General features: G+C 37.4%; 1 long non-coding RNA gene across 3 annotated transcripts in view; it reads right to left on the bottom strand.

Moving 5' to 3' along the window:
• The window catches only part of LOC106022177, a 139,567-nt gene extending 128,607 nt beyond the window's left edge, over nt 1–10,960 (bottom strand). For all 3 annotated transcript variants that reach the window (XR_005871955.1, XR_005871956.1, XR_001197208.2), the window contains exon 1: nt 10,691–10,960. This is a non-coding gene — a long non-coding RNA (uncharacterized LOC106022177). The remainder of the gene's footprint in view (nt 1–10,690) is intronic.
• Between the last annotated feature and the right edge of the window lie 12,704 nt (nt 10,961–23,664).

Raw genomic sequence — 23,664 nt, 5'->3', positions numbered from 1 at the left:
CATGTGAAAAGTTTATCTTAGTCATATGTGAAAAAGTGAGCTGGAATCTTGCAAGGCACACCACAAAAGTCTAACTAAACATTTACTTATTATGAAACCAATTATCCCTTGCCTCTTCTTTTCCACCCAGAATGTGGAAATTGACTGTTCCTGTAGGTCTCTTACTCATGGTCTCACTTCAAGGACTCCCCCTTCAGCTATAAACAAGGTGACTGCACGTTCATTGACACGTGTCTGTCCTGTCTCTCCACAGTGTCCTAGTTGTTGCTGAGGCAGAAGTCATCAAGGGACCTGCTTTGGGATGTTAACTCAGAGGTTCAGGGCAGGAATGTTTCTGGGGAGGTGAACATTGTTCAATGTGGATATTAAGTCAGCAAATAAGCTGCTTTTTTGTGTGTCCATGGCCAGAGCATGCTACAACGCTGTAGCCTTTTCTACTGAAAATTTTTTTTCCTTTCAGCCAGAAAATTCCAGACTCTGAAGCAGGAAAATCACCAGTGCAAATTTAACCTGGGCAACATGATGAGACTTATTTCATTAAAAAAGAAAAATGCCAACATTTATGTTATTCCCATAATCCATGCCTATAACTCAAAATCCAACATTTCAAAAAGCATTTCCAAAATGTCTGATAAATATGATACGACATTAACAGTTAAGACACCAAGTATACTTTATAGACAAGTTCATTTGCCACAATAACACTTCAGATGTGCCTAAGGCACATTGCTCATTATGGAGCATTCACAAGTGGGTCCTTACTGAAACTTCTTAAAACCATAAATGCCACATACACTAAAAGAAACTGAAGTGTAATGTAGGATGATGTTTCTCCTGCTTGAAATAGCTTTGTGTATGTGCAGAGAGCAGAGGTTCAGCTTTATCTAAAACATTAAAATTCAGGTTCTCTTGTATGTTAGTTCATGACTGGAAACTTCCATACATGCTAGAGCACTGGGTGTCCTCCTTGGTGAAGCTATGGTGAATGGTCAGTTTGGGTATAGTAATGGTTATTGTGTTTGGAGTGTCTGGCATTCTTCTCCTTTTATTCAGAAAATGCCCACCCATGATCTGTCTCCCAGAATACCTCACGTCATCAATGGTTTTCCTCATAGCCTGTAGCATCAAATTGGAATTAAGGCAATGATTGAACCATTTTCAGCAGAACCAGAGCATCCTAAGTAAAAATTAGCCCTGCCTCTCAATGATTTTTGTAAACAATGGAGTTTGCTGACTACATCAGGTTGCACATGCGATCTTTACTATGATCTGTCTTATAATTCATATCTGCTGGTTACTCTGCATTCCCAGTCAACCACCGTTGTGTTTCTGCTTCACTGAGGTCCTCATGTGACATTTCACAGGGACTACTCACCATTGTAGGTCTGGCTTCTTTCACTGACCTCGATGTCTACATGTTCAGTCATACTGTCATGTTACACCCAGGACTGAAGAAGAGAATATTGCACAGACATACTGTACGTGTTCAGAACTTTACCATTCTGTCGACGCTTAGTTTGTTTCCATAGATTAGGAACTAAATGATCCACATTGAACAGGGATGACAGCTGTCATTTCAGTTCCCAGGCAGCTAGAACTGAGACTGTTGAATCGTGAAGTGGTTCCACTACTAATTTTTAAGGGAATTCTATAGTGTGCTCTATCATGGGTATAATAATCAGCATCCACAGAAGAAGTGTCAAAGGATTCCTGATTTCACATCAACCCACTGCTGGTCATCTCATGACATTTTACTTTTCTGTCCTCACAGGTGTAAGTGACATCTCTCTCTGTGGTTTTGCCTTTCCCTGAATATAAGTGTTATTGAGCAACATTTAGACCATCCTTGGCTATGTTTATGTGGTTTTGTTTGTTCTAGATGTTTAATAGCCACTTTGTCCATTTTTAGTGGGTGTTTTTGTATTCGATTTCATAACTTCCTTACAGATCTCGGGTGGGCAACTGAGTATTTTTTCCTATGGTGTTAGTTGTCTTCAGAAGTTTGTTTCCTTCATTGTGCAGAAATTTGCAGTAAAATGTAGTGCTATCCAGTATTTGTTGTTATTTCCTCTGCTTGGTGTAAGAAAAAAAATATTACCAAGATATTTGTTTTTGGGTCTTGTGTTTAAATATATAACACCCTTTGAGTCAATTTTATAAATGATGTCAATCACAAGGGCTCACTTTCCTTCTCTGTTTTGGGAGACTCCATTTTCATCCACAGTCCTCACTGAGATGCTTATCCTGTCTCTGGTTTATATTCTTGGCCCCTGTCAAAGGCCATAGTTACGCTCAGCTGTCAATTAGACAGGAACTAGGGTTATCTGCGAAGAGGGAACCACAAATGAGGAATTGCCTACATAAGATTGGTCTATGTCCTTACATTTTCTTAACTGATAAATGATGTAGCAGAGCCCAGCCCACATGAAGTGGTAACATCCCTAGGCAGATGGTCTTGGGCTTTTCAAGAAAGGTAACCAAGAAATCCAGGTCAAGTTAACCAAGTCAGAGCATTCCTCCGTGTTCTCGACTTCAGCATCTCAGTTCCTGCCTCAAGAATCTGGCTTGAGTTACTGCCATTTCCCTTTGATGATGGGTGGTGACCTTGCTATTGTAATTAAATGAATACTTTCTTTTCTACTTTACTTTTGGTCACAGTGTTTATCACAGCAACAGAAACCAAACTGGCATGCTCCGGCTTGTGTGAGTTTGTATCTCAGCTCTCCACAGTGATCGTTATGTTTATGTTTTAATGTCAGTGGCATATTGATTGGATTGCTTTAGCCTTATAATAAGGTTTGAAGTGTGAAAAAGCTGAGATTCCCTGCTTTATTTTGCTTCCCAAAAGTTTGTTGAGAAGATTTTGATCTTTTGAAATTCCAAACAAACCTTATGATTGCTTTTCTGTGTCTAAGAAAGTATCACTGGAATGTTCACAAGGATTGAAGGATTGAAGCGATCTGCAGATTGCCAGGAGATTAATTTGGAGAACATTCATTACTCAGACACATGGTCACAGCTTGTAATTGCATCTTTTTTAGTTCCTATCATCACTGTCTTATAGTGTCTAGTGTATAGAATTGTGCTTCCTTGGGTTTAATTTTCTCGCAGTAAACTATTTCTAATAATGTCATAGATTGATTAGTGTATATTTGTGGTTTCAATCGTTCTTTGCTGGTACACAGAAATGCAGCTGTTTACGGCATGACGATTTTGTAGCTTCCAACTTTACTGAATTTATTTTTTTTCAATCTTTTCATCCTTTGTTTTATTTACCTTCCTGCTTTTTTATTCTTGAGGGGTAATGGGGCAATGTCATCACAGTATTCTGTGTGGGAGACCATAGTCTCTGTGGGCAACATGAGTCTGATTCATTTTCTTTTCCTTTATTGTTTTTTCTTTCTGTTCTTTTAGTGCTTTTTTTCTCTTTGAGACAGGGTTTCTCTGTGTTGCCCTGGCTATCCTGGAACTCATTCTGTAGACAAGAGACAAGGCTATCCTTGAATTGACAGAGATTCACCCAAGTCTGCCTCCTGAGTGTTGGGATTAGAATTGTGTGCCATCACACCCAGATTAATTTTCTTTTCGGCACAGAAGACTCTCATGCTTTTCTTTCCTAACTCCTCAGGCTACAATTTCCAACCCTGTTGAAGACTAAGAATTCTTGCCAGGCTTTCAAATTACAGCTAACATTTTCAACTTCTTGCCACTGAATAGGAAAACAGTTCTGGGCTGGTGAATTAGAACCTTCGTTATGTTGATGTATGCTCCTTCTGAACATAATTTCCTGATATAACTTATTTTTTAATTTTTATTTTAAGCTTTACTACAAAAATGCTTCAGACACAAATTATAATTGAATAATTTAAAGCCCTGTCGCTTACTTTCCCATGCACACAGAGGATGAGATGTTACCAGCTGTTACATTCTTACTCTATCATATTCCGTTAGTTCACGAGCATGCCAAGCCACCTTTTACCCAGAGAAAAGTCCTGACAGATGCTCTGTGCACTTTCCTCAACTCCCTGTGATACTTTGCTTGTTAGTACCATAGTGAGGATTTCTGCATCTATGCTTTCCAAGGATGTTTCCCCATGATAGTGTTTTCTTGTTCGGTTGTTACCTGACCTTATTATGAGGATAATGCAAACTCTTAAGAGACATTTAATAGTATGTACTGCTTTTCAACAAAAGCCCAAGAAAACTTGTCAGGAATTCTTTAAATATTTTAAGATTTTTTTCAGCAAAGTTGTCTGTATAACCCCATGGTTTTCTCTATTGAAAAGGAAAGTAATTAACAACTTGATAACCTTCATAGTTATTGGTCTGTCTGGATAGTCTGATTTCTTTTGATTAGGTAGGTTGTACATACTAGGAAATCACCTATTTCTCTATTTCTAACAAACTTCAATTCATTGACTTGGAATTCTCTATGGAAGTCTCTTAGGATTCTTCCGATCTGTCATGTGTTGTAATGTTTGATTTACACTAATAATTTTATTTATTGAGTCCTTGTCCTTTTATAGGGGTGGAGGAAGTTTAGAGTACTCTCTAGTGGTTTGCTTAATTATCTTTTTAAAAGCCAACTGTTTGTTTCAATATCCTTTCTCATTTTCTTTCTGGTTTTTATTTCATTGATTTCTGCTCTAGTTTGGATTCATTCCTCTGTTATCTTCGAAATTAGTTTTCTCTCTTTTTTCTAGATCTCTGTGGTCTGTAATTAAGTTGTTTTGTTTCTATTTTTGCTTTTGTTTTATGTACATGCTTATTGATCTGAATTATGTTCTTAGAATCAGTTTTTATATACCCTAGAATTTTGCTGTGTCATGGCTTAATTTTTTTCCAGGTTCTTTTGAATACCTCTTTATTTCTTCTTTGAATCTTTGTTGATGAAAATGTTCTGTTTGTTTGTGTTCCTTTAGTGACTAATTTATTAATTTCAAAGTATTGTACTATTGTGGCCAGAAAAGTTGCATTAGCTGAATATAATCTTGAATTCATTGACATTTTGTGTCCCAGTGTCCTATGAGTGTTGAAAAGAACTTGTCTCCAAGTATTACTGCACTCACCACTATTATGTGTCTGAAAGAGCTTTCAAGCTCCAGTATTCTGCTGTCTCCTTGATTTTCAGTACAGACGCTCCTTGTTCATTGTAATCAAATAGTTCTTCCTTATTTTTAAACTTTGCCACGGTTATCACTTTTGCTTTCCAGGGGGCAAACGTGATTGCCCCAGGCTGAGCATTCTCTTTTATCTACCCCTAAGTAGCACAGAACTGTCTTTCTATGTTATGAAATTCGAAGAATCTATTTATGGAGAATCCATTTGTGTGGGGCTCTTCCACTATAGTCAAAAGTGAAAGAGATGCTTATGCAGGGAGCAGGCAGCCTGTTCTATGAGCTCTGTGCTTCCAGAGTTGTGAGCAGGCTTTGGGAAAGGGTGTGGATGGAGGAGAGAAAATATTGGCATGTGGTCATCCTTTCTAAAGAGTGCATTCTGTTTACCAAACTTGTGAAGACCTGTAATTGAATAGATGTGCAATGTCTATACTGCAAGCTAGTGGTAGCTGGAAAAGCTCTGAGCTAGCAAACACAGGCACTACTTTCATGTTAAACAAAGCCGTGTCCACTCAGGGGCTCACTTGTCTCATCTGTAAAGCAAGAATATGGGCCGGATAAAACTCTCAAGCCTCTCTATCTAGAATTCAATGATCCCAGCTCCTTTATGTGACATTTTCTTTATTCTTTCACAAAATGAGAAGGTTTGTTATGGTGCTTCCTTCAGTTATATTGACAATATGCTTTTCAAAGACATTGAGTGCTATATAAATGCAAAGTAGTTTCAGACAGGTTTAGATGATGTTTAATGCTCTCTGTTAGCTTTCATAAAGCTATGCAATATCTGAACATTTGTTGTATTGCCTAGCACACATATATGTGTTATTAAATAAAAGAACAAAGTCTTTAAATACGGGTCTCCTAGAACAGGTGCAAAGAATTTGTTTATTTTTGTTTCCTGGCAAAAGTAATGAGAAAAACAGAAATTAAAATCTGCTGCTAATCTAAAAAAATTCATTTGTTTTATTTTTTTCTCTTCCTTTAACTGCTGCCTCACAGAAACCTGGAGAAGAGTGTGGGCATTTATTATACTGGGGTAGATGTCCGCACTTTCCATAGACTGACTTTGTGTTAAAACTCCTTCTGTACATAGGCTCTCTACACCAACTGATGACGGCCACCAAAGACCCTGATCTCCTCTTTCTCCAGAACAGCAAAACAAGGCAGGCGTCATCACGTAAATACTGCACTGCAGAAGTTACATTGCTTTTGATATGTTTGGGAGTTTTGGCCTAAGAATGTTCTCTTTTTGTTGTTAGTTTCTGCTTTCCTTCTATAACTACGCTGGGAAACCACTGTATTAAAACCTTTCTACAGCATTTGTGAGTCAAAGATCTTTACTGAAACAATGGTTCTTTAAGGTAACTGCCTCTTTTCTGTGATGCAAAAAGGGAACAAACTTCTGGCACCTGTCTTTGTCTAATGCGATTGCTCTCCAGCTGGTCATTCTCAGTCCTCCTGGCATGGTTCACTTTCTGTTCCATTAAAAAAAAAGTCACTAAACAAACACATAATTGTCAATTCATAGATTGCATTAATCCTCCATTAAATTTCTAGGCACACAGAGAGATCTGGTTCACTGATGTATTTCCAACAGCAGGGGCAGTCTGCAGGATGGAGTAGATTCCACATTTGTTTTTTAAAAAATGAAGTGGTTTCTAGTTATCCTAGTTATGATTATTCTCAAGATTAGTATGAACTATCATCAAACCAGTGCTTATATAGGTATATGCATGCAAATAAATGAATACCAATAATAAATAGGGCACTACCTCCTCCAGTTTTGAGTGTCCCATATGTGGTAGCAGTATAATTCTAGACTTGTTGCAGAGTTTTCATTTGGAGGAGAAACAAAGCTATAAATGATTTCCTGTAAAACTACTAAAATACATATTTATTATGATATTGAATTTTAGAAACCACAGTGTCCAGGAAATCCTCATGTATTGTCATTTTTTATCCGTCCTATTATCTACCCACAATAGGCAACAAACATTCACATGTAATAAAAAGGAGCTGTTCAAAGAGAGCGTGTCTCTTCCTCTTTGTCCTTATAGTGTGCGTACATCTGTGATGGATTGCAGAAGCAATCTTTGCTACATATACCTTTGTGTGTTCACAGCTTGGCTGGGGTCAGATTTGCGATATGCTTGGGGGAGGGACAAAGTCAGTCGTCCACTTACAGGACAAATATTCTTAGGAAGTGGTAAAGCAAACAGATCAGTAATTATCATTCAATCTAAAATCAGGAATGATGGTGTCACAGAGCCAGGGATGCGGGAAGAAAGGCTTTGATGACTGCAGTGGCTCAGTGTATTTCTATATGTGAACTCAATCTTAAGGTATAAGTGATATTGAAATAGAAATAAGAAGGGACAAGCTCAGGCAGAATGCCAGAATGTGTAAGGCAGGAAACTATGAGGAAATGTGGTGTTCTGAATGACGCTTGAGTAGTTTTCTAGGACTAGTGGACAATTATACTTAGAACTAGATGGCGGGGATATAGAAAGATGGATATCTACTGTCATCTAGCATGAATGTTTGTCTGGCTTTCAATTTCAAATTTCAGGATCTGAGGACATGTAGGCTAGGGATGTACTCTCTGGTTGTATGAAAACATAACAGAAGAAGGCAAGTTATTTATATCTGAAGCACCGACAGATGACCCAAGTATTGAAGTGTAGGTTCAAAAACACTTGTAATTACACATAAAGTTTTATTTGGGTAGAGTAGTGCAGGCCTATAGTCATGGCTACTAATGATGCTGAGGCAGGGGAAATGAATTAAACTGAGATATTCGAGGTCAGACTAGACAACAGAGACCCTGTCTGAATAGAAAATAAGAACTAACTCTAGAAAGGAAATTATGAAACATTATTGAGAGTGTGATCCATGTTCTAGATCTGCCTCTGAGAATAAAAGTGTCCTACTATAGCTTTTAAGGGCTCATATCTAGTGTTCAACAGTTGCCAATTTCCAAACAAGTAGCCTCTAATTTTGACATAATTACCTTATCTGTGGTTATGGTTCCCATTACAAGACTCTTGCATCCAACTGCTGATGGATGTGGAAAGAAAATCATTGGCCCCTCTTAGCACAGTATTGTTAAAAGAATAAAACATAAAACAAACACAAAATGATTGATGAACTTTTCAGAATTTCCACTGAATTCTTCTAAACTATGCTTTATTTATATCTGCTTTTCCCAAGAGGAGCCCTATTTGCTCTGATTTCTCTTTTAAATACTTTTATGTTATTTCTGAAAGCACACTTCCATTTTTCTATTACTGAGCAATCTTTTCTCTCAGAGTGTGTGTTTAGTAATCATTTTGTTAAGGTAGATTTTCATGGGCATCAGTTAAATCATAGCATTGGGGTTTAGAAACACAAAACCTAGATAATAGTGGATCTCTATAACAGTCTAACTGAGGTGAAGGGATAATTGATACACCATCTCACAATCTTTATGAATCAAAAGTGACATCAGAGTACATCCTAACATGTCATTGTTAGTATGAGAAGACACGTAAACCTAATAATTCAATGGACCAGTCTGATAGTCTCTCTAATGGACTTCAAAAAGACAAACAGTCTAACTGATAGAGACATGCCATGTGAATGTTTTTACCATCTTTTTTATTTCTCTGTTAGTGTATTCCAATGCTGGTATAATTTATTTTGTTTGTGACTTGTGTCTGAGTCATTTAAAACAAAGCAAGATAGTGCCTAGGCTGCTTTATTTAGAAACGACTTAATTTGCTGAAGGATTTAGGGAGCAATACACATTTGCTACTGGCATCTCCCCAAATTTTTCCTACAATTTCCTTTGAATAATTTATTTATTTCCTTTAAACAAGATAACTACCATTCATCAGAGAGATATCTGTTCCTGCTTTAGAAAGATTTGCTATTGTACAAAATGCTAAGTGGTAAGCTTAACTCATAAACAGAAGTCACAAGAATACATGAAAAATGTCACTGAATATACATTCTGATGAGAGAGCAGCCTTGAAAATATGTGCTATGACCCCATCCTGTCACTCATTGCATACTTTGGCTTGTTGTTATGGGCTTTGGTTTTTAACTCTGGCAGACTCCACAGAACAACCTGATCATCACCTTTGTCCTGTTGATTCTTGATCTTACAACATTGTTCTAACATCTACAGAAAGAATATTGCATGACTCATCCACAGTGCTGAAACTTTATCAACTTTAGATATTATTAGGATGCAGATAGTAAGAATGCCCATCTATTGAGTTCCTCCTGCATGTGCCTTACCTGATTAACCCTGTCTAATCCTCTTGAATCTGTAGAGCTGTCATCATGCCTTTCACAAAGGGAGTTCCGAGGTAAAGAGAGAAAGTGGGCAATTTATCCAGGGTACACAAATTCTATAGTTTGTAGCTGGGGTTGAAAAACAGTTGACCACAAGTTATGGTGTGTTGTATTCATAGCTATCCACTAGCATGAAGCCAGAAATGCATCCACATGTGCAAATGTTTTATTATTACTTAGTTGATTTTTGCATATCTGAATTCTGCACAATGCTTAGGCAATCTTAGTCTTTGAAATTTATAGAAATGTGTTCTCTGATGTCATATGAATAGTAAGAACAGTTAATACATTTTGATTTATCTTCTATTATTGAAGTGTTTATATTAATTTCTCATTTTAGACTGCTTTCTTACAAACAGTAACTGTGAAATAGTGCATTTTATTCCTTTATTTAAGAAGTTTCTTTAAAAGTGTTTTGTCAGTTAATGGTTTGCTCATGTTTCCATCATTCAATCTATTTCTCAAGTAAATTGCAGATAGTTGAAGTTCATCAGAATAGGTGATCCATTCAGTACCATAACCCACAGTAAGCAATAGAAGACAAAAAGATTTAATGATTTTAAATCCTTTACTCAGATGTCCATGAAATTACAAACCTAGAAACAGAATTTTATTATTTCTTAACAGATTCCAATTAAAAATTCAAACTCTCATTTGGTACCCCAATCCCCTCTGATTTAGTAATGATGGGAAATATGTCTCATGTTTGTTTGGTACCTGATAAGACTTTGGTTATTTTTATTGCATCATTTGTTCTCTAGAGATCCTAGGGGCATAATTGTCCTCACCATTCAAGTAAAAAGAAGCAGAATAATATCAATGAAATGATTTATAAGTTACATCTCTCTCAATTCTAAAAGCAAATAAACATCAATGCATTAGAAAAAATTCCATAGTCTATAAATGAAACAATGGATACAATAAATAATCTTCTATACTTTGCGGTCAGCAGCCTCTCTGTGTCTCTCTATACAATGCACACAAAGACACTCTGGAGATCCCCCATGGAGGGCCTCATCCTCCCTGGGAAGGTAAGTAGGGATTAGGTGGGGGAGGTGGGGGGTTTAGAGCAGGGCAGGGGAGGAGGGGAGGGAGAGGGAGCTGGGATTGACATGTGAAACAAGCTTGTTTCTAATTTAAATTTAAAAGAAAGGAAAAAAATAAAATGAGTACAAAGTAAACAACAACAACAACACACACACACACACACACACACACAAGCACGCCACTCTTACCTGGATGAAGAGTGTCTGAAAATATTTTCCTTAGGAAAAGTATGAAGCAAGATGTCACATGTAGATTTATTGGGAAGAAATCAGGAGAGATAATCCAAAGGAATACAGATTGGAAAGGGGTCGGAGAGGAGCTGACCTGCTACATACCTGGAGCTAAGGGCTTAGAAGGTACATTGGGAAGCTTTTTTTAGGTATTGATCCTATAGAATCCTTCCCACTTAAGGAAGGAAGCATAGCCTTCGTGTCCACACAGGAAACTGCCTCTGAGCAGCTGATGTGCCTTGGAACCAAGTATAACACGGGTAAAGATGCTTTCTGCCCACGTTCTCTTTGAAGGGATGACTCATGTGAAATTGATATTTTCAGCAGAGAAGGAGGAAATGCAGACCTTGAAAAGCAACTCTGAACAAAGCTTCTAAGTGTTCTTTATAATTATTAAGTCAGTAGGCATGCACTGTAGCTGATAGTTTACTTGTGGACTCATTCTTCCTTCATTAATTCACTCTCCCTAACTGTAAGAAGTGAATCATGTCATTGTTATCATTTATAGTGGAAGATAGGAATATTTGCTCAAGATTATACAAGTGCCAATACATAAACTAAATTCTCACTATGCACTAACTCCTTATACTTAAATATAGTTCTGAAATTTCTCAAGAACATCGACATCTCAAAAGATAAGAAGGTTCAATTAAATTGGATAAAACAACAAATGTGTTAAATATTTTCTGGCCATTAGAATTGAGCCCTTAAGGAATGTTTTGCTTTTATATCTATTTGCCACACATGAGATAACTTTCATTGCACCTCCCACTCGCAAAACATGAAGAACGTCAATCAACATAGCGGGCAGATGCATTTCTAAGTTCAATGATAGCCACTTGCTTGAACTATGAGAATCCCTGCATTCCGTTCTAGCATTGCAAATACATAAATAAACTTACTTACTACATGAACAACTTTGAATATTTTTCCTATTGCCTGACACTGCAAAATCCTTTCACATCTGATAGGAGGGGGAAGTCAGGAAGGGAACTAACAAGAAGAAAGTAATTTTTTTCCTTCTCTATCCTCTTGTAACAAACCTAATGTTTCTACCCACTCTCTGTTTGAAGATGGAGGTTTCTGTCTCACCTGGTCCTGCAGCCATTTAGCCCCAAATAAACACACAGGTGCTATATTAATATTAAACTGCCTGGCCAATGGCTAAGGCTTCTTATTTCTCTCTTAATTGTTTCTATTAATCTATGCATTAAGGTTGTTGCTTTCCTGTAATCTGACATATTACTCCTTTCGCAGCATGGCACATCTTAGCGACTCTCTCTACCACCTCTCCCCTGCATTCTCCTCATCTGGTAGCTATGCCTATATATACTTCCTGCCTGGCTACTGAACAGTAAGTGTTTTATTCATCAACCAATAAGAGAAACATATATACAGAAGGACATCCCCCACCACCTGTTCTCTATTATCCGTTGTGTCCTTGAGAACAGTACCTTCCTTGCCTCTATGAAAAGCTTATGATATGTGTACTTAAAGTGGGCAATATTCTCTAAACAGGAATTGAGACTGAAGAGAGGAGTGTACTAATTAGGAAACTTTGCTGTTGTCTTTACATTGAACTCAATCCACATTAAAGCTAGCAAAGGAGGAAAAATAGAAACTTTGCTTGTAACTTTGATTTAAGATGCTGTCTTGCCAATCACTGCATTCTTTACATTGCCTAAAAGATGCTTGCATAGTCAGTTCTCAATTAGAACAGACAGGAGTCTGACAATTACAATACCACACTTGTAGGCATCATTCTGTACCAAACATCTCAAGTAGCTTAGTAGTGTCCAGGGTAACCTTAGATGTCAACTACATCCTTGTAGTTGGGTTTTATATCTACTATACGAGCGGTACTTGTTTTTATTTGCTGCATACTTGAGAGCTTCAGAGTGCTGGAAGACCAGGTTTTATTACCCAATTACATTTTTATGCAATTGTAACCAAAAACTAGTGCAATCAGTTTCTTTCAAAGAGTCACAGTCTACATTTGAATCTGATTGATTTTTGCAGTGAACGGCTGGGATCCTAGAATAAATCTGTACAGTTGTTTAGTGGGCACCCTTATTTCCATAGACACAATGTAAGCAGAGTGTAATGGATGTAAACTAGAGATACATTACTAAATGGAAGGAAAAGAGACTTGTACTAAATAGAAACTTAAATGTTACTTGGATTTAACAGTTCCTTTCACATTTGGGAACTGAAGTATTAAAGTACAATGAAGGAATATATGCCTCAGATAATTCCAATGAAACAGTGCTTAAATACAAGAGAAATCTTAACATTTGCAGCTTCAAAACAAAACAATAACAACAACAACAAGAAAATGTGGTAGAAGTTTGGGGAAACTGCATGAGAAATAAATTTTAAGAATGGCTGAAAGTGACTATCAATAAGATCTTCCACCAAAGATATATGTACTTCAGTCTGTGTCTTCAGGGAAAAACAACATGAAAGTGGTAATGTCCATTTCTTTGGAATGGCACAAAACCCATAAAAAGCGAGGAAAGTGGAAGTTCTGATAGAGTCTAGAGGGCAAATAGCCTGCAGGGATATCTGGGATGAACTTGTGTGTTGACTTTATGAATGGTTTCTTAGTATCTACAGTAGGCCATGCTTAATCTGGTATTGTGACCAACATATTTCACAGGGTAGTCAGTCAGCCTTGAGGGACACATTTGCTTTTAAGCAACAGAATGAGTTCATCCATCTTCTTGACACAAATTAGTATAATAGTAGTCTTTCTCCCAAGGGGAAATTCAGTATTTGCTTACATTCCCAGCTCATAGAATAAGTCAAGAAGCAAAGAGTAGATGTAGCCTGAGAGCAAACATGATCCCAGACATTACACAGGCACCCAGATAAACTCTGCTCAAATCCTTATTGGACACTCTGAAGGTGTGAAATGCTGAGTATAAGGAAGTAGTTCAGTCATGTCTGATTCACAAAGTGCCTTTGAGCGGCAAGTTATTTGAACACCATGGTCTTCACTCACAGTCATTTCCCTTAGATGTATTTGAATATGAAGTGTTGGCTTTGGTTTCACAGGATTTGATGAATATATGTCAGTATGTGATAAGATATCAGCTTGTCAGTGTGAAGGGGATTATTGTATATGTTCCTATGTCCCTTTGGAAGCAATGGCATGTGAAAATTTTAACTTCTGTGTTTCTGGAAGGAAAAAAAAAGTGAAGACTGGGAAGTGGGAAATGGAAATATTTATGCAAAAGAAAGCCAGATATCTAGTTCTACTCAGTGATGTTTCTACACTATGGCCTCTTCATTGTCATGTCTGCTCTTCAGGAGTTCTAGAAGGCTATACTATGGACAGAGACTAGAAAATACCTTTTGAATACCTTCCACTGAAAATTTTTGGAATGATAAGTAAGTTAAAAGGTACCCATAAGTATTGGTGGCGTATAACTTGCCATGGTTCCAATGTTTGAGACAAGAGTTTGAATAATATTAGGCTAGTTACAAACATGCAGAAACAAACATAGATTCTAAACTGTTTACTGTTTAAGATAATGCTAAATTTTCAGTCAAATGGGAAGACTGAATAAAACAAACTAATTTGCTTCAAGAAAAAAAAGGTGACATAGAGAAGAAATACGGGAAAATAGAGAATAATCACAATCATAACTAGGCCACTTCAGAGCAGCTCCCTTTTGGTCAATGGTTGACTAACACTGCAGTTGACATGAGCACAAACCCAGGTGCAGATACTGGCCCTTGTCAGCTGTGGGACTCTGGACAAACCATTGGATTTCCTGAGTTAAGATTCCATATGTATCCACTAGAGACAAAATTCCCTGCTCCAAATTATCATGGAGGATATAAAATGAATTATTTGTAAAAATCACTGACCAAATATTAAAACACTGTGTAGAATTTAGGACTTCCAAAGAGCATCTGTCCTTGAAAAATCGTTAACAAACACACTGCCAAAGTCTGTTGGTAGTTTTAAAATGCCCATAGTAGAGCTGAAATGTGGAAAATAGGCCGATTAAACAACACAAACTGAACCCAAAAGATTTTGAGCACACATAGAGTCATGCACTATCTACTAACTATTGAGACCTGAAAAATTACTGTAATATATAAATAAATGAGTCAGAGTCTCATGTAGCCAGGCTGGCCTCAAATTCTCTCTCTCTCTCTCTCTCTCTCTCTCTCTCTCTCTCTCTCTCTCTCTCTCTCTCTCTCTCTCTGTGTGTGTGTGTGTGTGTGTGTGTGTATAGATAGATAGACAGACAGACAGACATCTGAAAATCATTTTTGAACTTCCAGTCCTCTTGTTCCACCTTCCAAGTTCTGGGATTTCAGTTGTGTAGAACCAGAGCTAGTTGGGTAGACAGTGATAGGGACTGAACCATGACTCCCCCATGTGCTGTAACAATTAAGCTGCACACATAATTCTGTCATTTCAGACAATGATTTACAGGATCAACTATGTATTCTTGGTATGCTTATAAATACAACATGGAATATATTTTAACATTTCTGTTTTACACGTTCATTTTCCTAGTGGTTTCTGCAAAGATAAAATATATATATTGTGTTTTTAAAAAATATTTACAATGTGTCTTAAATAATACTTCAATCAATTGCCTGATGGATTTCATGTAATATGTTTTGATCAAATTCGCTCACCCAACTCCTCCTATATCTGTCCTCTCTACCCCCAACTTCTCTGTAACAACTCTTCTCTACCTGCGGGGCACCGGTCACCTAAGACCATTAGAAAACACAGATACTTACATTATGACTCATAACTGTACCAAAATCACAGTTATGAAATAGCAGCGCAAGTAATTTTATGGTTGGGGGGACACCACAACATGAGGAACTGTATGAGAGGATCTCAGTGTTAGGAAGGTTGAGAACCACTGCTCTGTTTGTAAGTTTTCTTGATTGCCAGCCTCATCAAGTCAGAGTTGCATTGTTAAACTAGTCTTGGGAAAGGGGCCTGCCCTGAAGTTGAAACACATCACTCAACAAAGCTTTCCCTTTCAGCGGCATTCAAGTATTGAAAGCTCCTTCGATGGTGACTGGGTTTTGTGGCTACCTTCCCAACTCCGTGGTGGAATCACTGTAAATTCGCTTGTTCATCCGCTCTGTTGTGTTGAGAAAACATTATTTCCTTTCATTCATTTTCCACCTCTCGCTCTTTTTACTTCTTCTTTGTTGAAATTTTTCTGAGTCATCATGAGGTGGGTATGATATGCATTTCCCATTTTGGGTTGAGCACCCAGTCTATAGTCTTCCTTTTCCTCACAGTGGATCAGATGAGGGTCTCTGTGTCAAATGTCATCTGCTGCTGCAATTGGCTTATCCTTCTGTGCCATTTTGTGAGGTGTCCTCATTAGGGTTACTGGTACTATGGGAATACACAAGGGCCAAAGTCAAGCTGGAGAGGAAAGGGTTTGTTTGGTTTGCATTTCCACATTGTAGCCCATTAGTGAAGGAAATCAGGGTAGGGACTCAAACAGGGTAGGACAAGGGGGTGGGACCTGATGCAGAGACCATGGAGTGATGCGTACTGGCTTGCTCCTCGTGCCTTGCAGTCAGCCTGCTTTTTGATAGAAATAGAACCACCACCCACGATGTGATGGGCCCTCCTCCATCAATCACTAATTAATAAAATTCCCCACAGGGTTGTCTGCTTAAGCCAGATCTTCTGCAAGCATTTTCTCAATTGAGGCTCCCTACTCTCTGATGACTAAAACTTGTGTCGAGTTGACATGAAAGTAGCCAGCACATTGAAGGAACTCTTGTTTCCAAGTCACGGAATGCTCGCCTAGTATTTTCTTCCTTTAATTTTCAAGTGTTGTGAGCAAGTTTTCAATACATAATCTCATGCAAAAAGGACTCAAACACTCATCTTTCACATATATAAACTTTCTTTTTATTTTTCAGACTCAACATAAGCACATCATTTCCCATTCCCTTTCCTCCCTCCAAACATTCCCAACACAACTCCTTGCTCTCTTTCAAGTTCATGAAGTAATTTTCATTTGCTGTTGTTATGTACATGTATGTATATACACAACTACATTGTAAAATATCTATCTTAACTTCTAGAAAAATTCTATATCATAAAAGGCTGTTTTGCTGTTACTGATTTAGAATGTAAGATTTTTATACAAAGCTTTTTAAATTCATATTTAAAAAACTTGTCTTATAGACAGCCTTGAATGACCACCTCTTGTTTTAACTGATAGTTTGTGTTAATGTTCATCTACTTTATTTAATGACATATCTTTTTTTATCTCTACTGTTCTATTATTTACTTTTCAGTTCCTCTACAGATTCAATTTTCCCTCTGTTCCTTTTACTGTCTAATTTGCATTAGTTTTTCTATTTCTGTTTCTGCTTTAGTTTTCACTTCCATTTGGAGTATTTCTTGCATGAATTTCACTTTGAGTTATTATTTGCTCTGCATTCAGTTTCACACTTTGCCTAGAGATGATGTTACAGCCACGAGTATAATTCATTCATCAATTCTGCCCTACTGCTGCTGTACACCTGTGGTGCATATTCAAATCTTACCATGCAACACGCCTGCTCTAAGTTTCTTCTTTAAAGAGTGAAATTTATGTAAATGTATGTATGCATACATATACATAATTCCTGAAACTCTTCACTCTAATCCATAAAATGCTGTTTCTGAATTATAGTATACCTTTTAGCCTAACCAATGTTAGTTATACTAACATTGAGGATTTTGCTGGTAATGAATTCTTTGGGGTTTTACTTATTTGGGAATGTGTTTTCCTCATTTTTGAGAAATATTTTTTAATCAAAAATTTCTGAACTAACAACCTTTCAACATTTTACAAATATTATCCCTGACACATAATTTGCCATTTCCAACCTACTAGTCATGAATGTGCAAGGGCTCATCTTCTGGAGGTCTGTAGTTATAATTTAATTTTCATCATTTTAGAAGTTTGATTATGATATTTCTAACAGTGATTCTATAAAGAATAACCCTGCTGAAATTTGCTAAAGTGTCTCCAAAATACATGGGGTTTTGTTTTGCTTTTTAAAAATATACTGATAATTTGCACAAAGTTCCTCAATTAATTTTTGTATTGTAATAATTTTCCTTAAGCTTCCAGAACTCCAAATGTGTATTCATCAGACAATTTTAACATGTCTCCTCAATTCAGCTTACACATTTAAACATCTCCACCTATATTTTACTAAGCCTTTACATGTTTAATTTCACAGACCCTGCACCATTCATTCTTCATCAATGAGATACATTTTAATTTCCATTTACTGTCTATTCTGGTTCTAAAGTTTCTTTTATGCTTTTTGTTGTAGTAGCATTGCCTGAACTGTATTCTGCTCGCTCAGAATCTAGTGCTTTGTATTTTGTTCACTGATACTGTCTCTTCTTTAGGGGTCCATCCCATTCCCTCCACATCTCCCATAGTTCACTGAACATTTGACACTGACTAGACACATCCCATAGATTCTGAACCCTGACAGCTTTCTCTAGTGTAGGCTGAGTTTTCTTCTGTAGGTGAGCCTCTTTGTGCTACTGTCTGACATATCTTGTTTTTCCTTTTTACATTGTTTTTATGATTCTTCTATCATTTATTTATTTAAGACCCTGATAGTTCCTTTACACTAGGAGTGCATTTTGTTCAAAAACAGCCTTTCCTGTATTTTAACTCAACACTTGAAATGTTCACACCAGTTCTTAGATGCCTCTATGACTGGGAGAGAATTTCAGTTCAGCCCCTGGCATTGTGAGAGCTCTGCTAATCTGACTCTGTCTCAGGATTGATGCAGCTTCCAGCTACCCTAGCTTACTCAGCAGAGCCCAGTCCTCTGCTTACACAGCAGGTCCTTTGTCCGGAGGCTACCAGTGAATTCCAGACAGGCCTATGGGTATTTTCTGTGAAGCTGGTAGTCTGTGGTCATCTTCTCTCTACTGTGTGTCTTCCACAGATCATAAACTGACTATTAGCTCCTTGGTGAGAGATACTGTTTTCCTGCTCCCTTCCTAAGCTGTGGTGACTAGAAGGCTTCACTAGGAACCCAGTAGAGATGACTTTTCTGTGATCTCATTATTCTAGTTTCCTGGAGATCACAAATTGCCACCTCCTTTTTTTTTCCTCAAATTTTTTATTTTGTACAGAAGTTGAGAAAATCTTGCATTAATTATTCCTTCGTGTCTAGAAGCATGAATAATGTCATTAATTTTCATTCAAATTAAATATGAGTATGTTTAAGAGGTTATCTTTGAAAAATAATATGGCCAGTGTCAGGTACAGTTAACAAGCAGGGCTAAGCCTTAAGGGATTTTTTATTTGTTTATTTTTTGTTTTGTTGTTGTTTGGTTTAGTTTTGCTTGTTTGGTTCAGTTTATGAAGACAGAGTTTCTCTGTGCAACAGTCCTGGCTGTCCTGGGACTGACTTTGTAGTCCAGACTGGCCTCAAACTCACAGAGATCTGCCTGCCTCAGCCTCCTGAGTGATGAGGTTAAAGGTGTGTGCTACCACTTCCTGGCTGGTGTGTGTGTGTGTGTTGTTTGTTTGTTTGTTTTGTTCATCACATAATGGGTGTAGAGAGAGCTGTAAATTTAATCAGCAAGACAAATAAATATATGTAAAAGAGAAAACATGAATTTATTACGATGAAACAAGAGATAGTATTGATTCATAAACGAGGGCATAATTTAATATTAAAAAATGGACAGAATGGATTTCTTAATCAAAATGTTAGAAAATGTGACAGTACTGAAAATTAACTACTGAAGGGTTCAAAAAATCTTATAGCCAAGGGCATTCATATGGTAAGGCATTTCTATGCTTATCAAAAGATTTCCCAAAAAAAAAGTCCTTATTGGGTCTGATATACCCTAAAGGATTCTCTGTGAAACTATTGGCCCAAAGCAGATTTAAATTTACAGTGAAAGCCTTGCATTTGGGCAATGGCTTTCCAATATTAGAAACGTAATGTTAAGAATTCAGATTAGGTATGTGGTCCATAATTTTAAGTTTATTACTCTGGAGACTGAAGAAAGGATTGTCAGAAGTTAGAGCATAGCTTAGTCTAGATATTAAGACCACATCTGTAGCCTCCACCTCCAAAAAATAATAGGTTAAAATATTAATTACGCTTGCCTATGTTTTCAAGTACACAGACTTCATGACAGAATATTTTGCCCATAATGCTGCTAGCAAAGCAAGGATCCATGGATGCATTCATGGATCAAAGGAGTCTCCTTGCACAGAACTGCCACTCAAGAGGTCCTGCATCATTCCTGTGAACTAGAAAGACTGAAGAGGATGGAAGTCAACAGAGTCAAGTCATTAAGAGACTAATTTGAAGATGCTGAGCTCGGCAGTATCAAAAAGTATCTACTTTGCTTTTATTTGCAATTTTATGGGGTTTGTATACAAATAATAGGAGTTTGTTTTGATCCTGTGTTTCTCTTCATTCTTTCAGGACAATTTTGTCCAAATAGATAATTGGTCTCATTAGACAAAGTTACCTGTCAATAGTTTTAATTACAAATGATAAAGTAGTGAGTCCAAAATTAGGAAACAAATTTTCAGGAAGACATGTAAATTTTTTTTATTATTTCTTTTGGCTCCCCTTTCCCAGATTCATGTATTCAACTGGAGAAAATCATCAATTGGTTACAGAAGCTTACATAAATTATAATTATATGTAATAGCATCTTCATTCTAAACTCTATGTGTATTCTTAACATTCTTATAGTTTGGTAGTGACAGGAAAATGTGGTGTAAATGCAACATTAATTCAAAAATGTCATGTGTCATGAGGCTCTTGAGAGGGATATCCCATTAGCCAGTGAATGAGGGGGCGGATTCTAGAAAGAAACTACAGCCTTGATGTGACATGAGTCTCATTACTTTTCAGTTATTAAGGGAGGAGGGGTGGGAAATCAGGAGGTCTGGGAGAGAGAGAGAGGGAGATTATCATGAGGAATTCTGCAGATGTATCAGAAGGAATCATTCTTTAAGATGAAACAACATAGAACCAAAAATGAAGAGAGAAGTTTTATACATGGAATCCAATATTTGAGGGTAATGTCTGAAAGGCCCCATGACTACTCAGATGTCTTCAGCTGAGTGAGCTTGGGCAAGAGTAATACACTTGAGTGAATCACCTTGAAGATCAGAGGCTTATTTGTGAATCAAGAGATGAAGAACCCAGGGACAGAGCTCTACTGCCTAGAATGAGAGGCATAAATGAATATGTATGAAAGGTCCATAGCTAGTTGACCACTTGCACAAGAGACAGAGGCAGAAATAAGGCTCCATTCTTAGGTTTAGAGCTTGTGTGCCTGAGTTAAGGAAATAGTAGAAAATATTCAGAGACAGAGGAAGGGTCATGAAAGGTTTCTATGCCATTGAATTTGGCTCAACATATGCACAGGACATATGTTTATGAGGCCAGTGAAGAACTCCAAACTGAAGACCAAGTTCAGATCCATAGCTACGGTATACAGAATAAAAGCCATAAAATGTAACAAGTCTAACTCAGGAAGAAACCATAGAATTTCAAACAAGGAACCTGAAATTGAAATGTACGAGATTGTCAAGTTTACAATATGGAGACCTATCATCCTATGCAAAACTTTAGGGTTAATAGTGTTATTATTGTGAGAATGAAACTGGAAAAAGAATAACCCCTTCAATGAATGAATATTGGACCACTGAAAGCCATGTACTGAGAAAAGAACTTGACAACTCCTATAAGCCTGTAAAAGCTGTTGGGCAGTGGTGGTGCCCACGTTTAGTACCAGCACTTGGGAGGCAGAGAGAGGTGGATCTCTGTGAGTTTGAGGCCAACCTGGTCTACAGAGCAAGTTCCAGGACACGCTCTAAAGCTACAGAGAAACCATGCCTCAAAAAAAGAAAAGAATGAAAAAAGAAAGAAAGGAAAGAAAAATAAAACAACAGCAACAAAAACCCATTGAAGTCTATTCTTTTTTTGTTTGTTTGTTTGGTTGGTTTGGTTTTTCAAGACAGGGTTTCTCTATATTGTTTTGGAGGCTCTATACTCAATATAATAAAAAATCTATGTTTACAAATAAGACTTTTTGTATTAATTTTGGTAGAGTCATTTATAATAGATTAAAGAGAATAATGTTGGTCACTTAATGAATTAACAAACCAAATGTGATATGTCTATTCAGTCTAATATTATACACCAACAGAAAGAAAGAACTACTGATGCAAGCCATGCCATGAATGAATGAATGTTGAACCCTAAATGTGAAAGGGAAAAATCATAAAAGACTTAACAGTGCTGGTCAATCTGAACTGTGAAGAACTCTGTGAAGTCACAGAAATAAAAATAAGAATGTGACTTCCCAAAGATGGGGCAAGAGATAAGGGGAGCAGTGGTAAGTGAATTATAATGGGTTTGTGGTTGTTTTGTGGCTAGTTAAAAAAAATATAAAGTTTTACATTGGTGCTGATTTTTGTTTTGTAGTGAAAATATTTAAAACCCTGAATTATACACTTTGCAATGGTCAAATTTCTCATATGGTAATTATACCTTAATAAAACTATTGAAAATAGGGGCCTCATTGTTTCCCAATTTCAACACTTCAAAGAAAGTCATTGCAGCCCATGTGGCTGTATTGCTGGAATCCTTTGGGCTTGGGTATAGAAGTTATGAAGAATTGTCCTAAAGGAAGTTGGTCTCAGTGAAGCTGCTCTCCCCATTGTCTTCAGAAACCACACTGGCCTCCTGAAGCCAGAGAATCAGCTTTGGAACTGAGTTTTCTTTCTCACTTTTGGACATCTTATAGGACATATTATGATTTCCCAGGGAGGTATGGAATCTACTAAGGAAAGTCTGTGTTTTAATGTAGATACTTTTCTTTCCTTCTTCATTTTCTCTTTGGTTTATCAAGACAGGGTCCCTTTATGTGGCCCTTGCTGTCCTGGTGCTGGCTTTGTAGAGGAGGCTAGCCTTGAACTCTGCCTTTGCCTCCCTTAGTGCTAGGTTTAAAGGCATGCCCGACCACTCCCTGGCTGAGGGTAGTTTCTTAAACTTCTAATCTTACAAGAGTTTCCCAAATCACCTTCAGCCAAGTGCTCCTTGATGTTCTAACAATCTTTGAAGGAAATTTATAGGTCTCCAATAGAGCACACAACAGGGCATGGAGACCCAGTCCAAGCATTTCTCTTTATTTTATCATCAAACACATTTCAATACTGCAGTTATAGCAGATTGCTCTTTGACATTTTTCTTATAAATGGATTGCTGGACAGAAGAGGGGCCATCAACTGAGCAGTTGGGACAGCACCTGCTGCACTTCATCTCCTGAGTCTTGCCTATGCCTGATTCTTTTAGGTGTGACATTCACAGCAGCAGCAAGGTTGTCTTAGGACTTAGAATAGCTAGTTTTTTGTTTAGGAAGCAAAAGTCCTGTCAAGATACTGGTGGTCCTTGTTTTCCTCACATCTGTGATAGGAAAATTGAAATGTCTACCTTAGTACATTGATTCTTGAGAGGAATGTCACATCTACGTTCTTCTAATACACACACACACACACACACACACACGAGGAGAAAGAGAGAGAGAGAGAGAGAGAGAGAGAGAGAGAGAGAGAGAGAGAGAGAGAGAGAGAGAGAGAGAGAGAGAGCACCACATGAAGATCCTGGAGTTTCAAATCTCTGTAAGTGAAGTCAGCCTTTCTTTTAAAACTGATTTTGTAAAATGGTAGAGTGCTTTAGAGTTGTGCTGTTTCCTCTTTTTAACTAAAAATCCTAAAATAAAGCTTGTTAAACGTTGGATGCTTGGAATGCAACATTTAGAAACTTCACAAAACACAGTGGCATCTAAAGTCCCTGCCCCCTCCTGCTACCATTGAGTTAATGACAATTGTCTCTATGGTCTTGCTGGGGAGTTTGCCCAC

The sequence above is a fragment of the Mesocricetus auratus genome, unplaced genomic scaffold, assembly GCF_017639785.1.
Source record: "Mesocricetus auratus isolate SY011 unplaced genomic scaffold, BCM_Maur_2.0 Super-Scaffold_100030, whole genome shotgun sequence".
Classification (NCBI taxonomy): domain Eukaryota; kingdom Metazoa; phylum Chordata; class Mammalia; order Rodentia; family Cricetidae; genus Mesocricetus; species Mesocricetus auratus.
The sequence above is the reverse complement of the archived record's forward strand: the minus strand, read 5'-3'. Positions and strand labels throughout refer to the sequence as shown.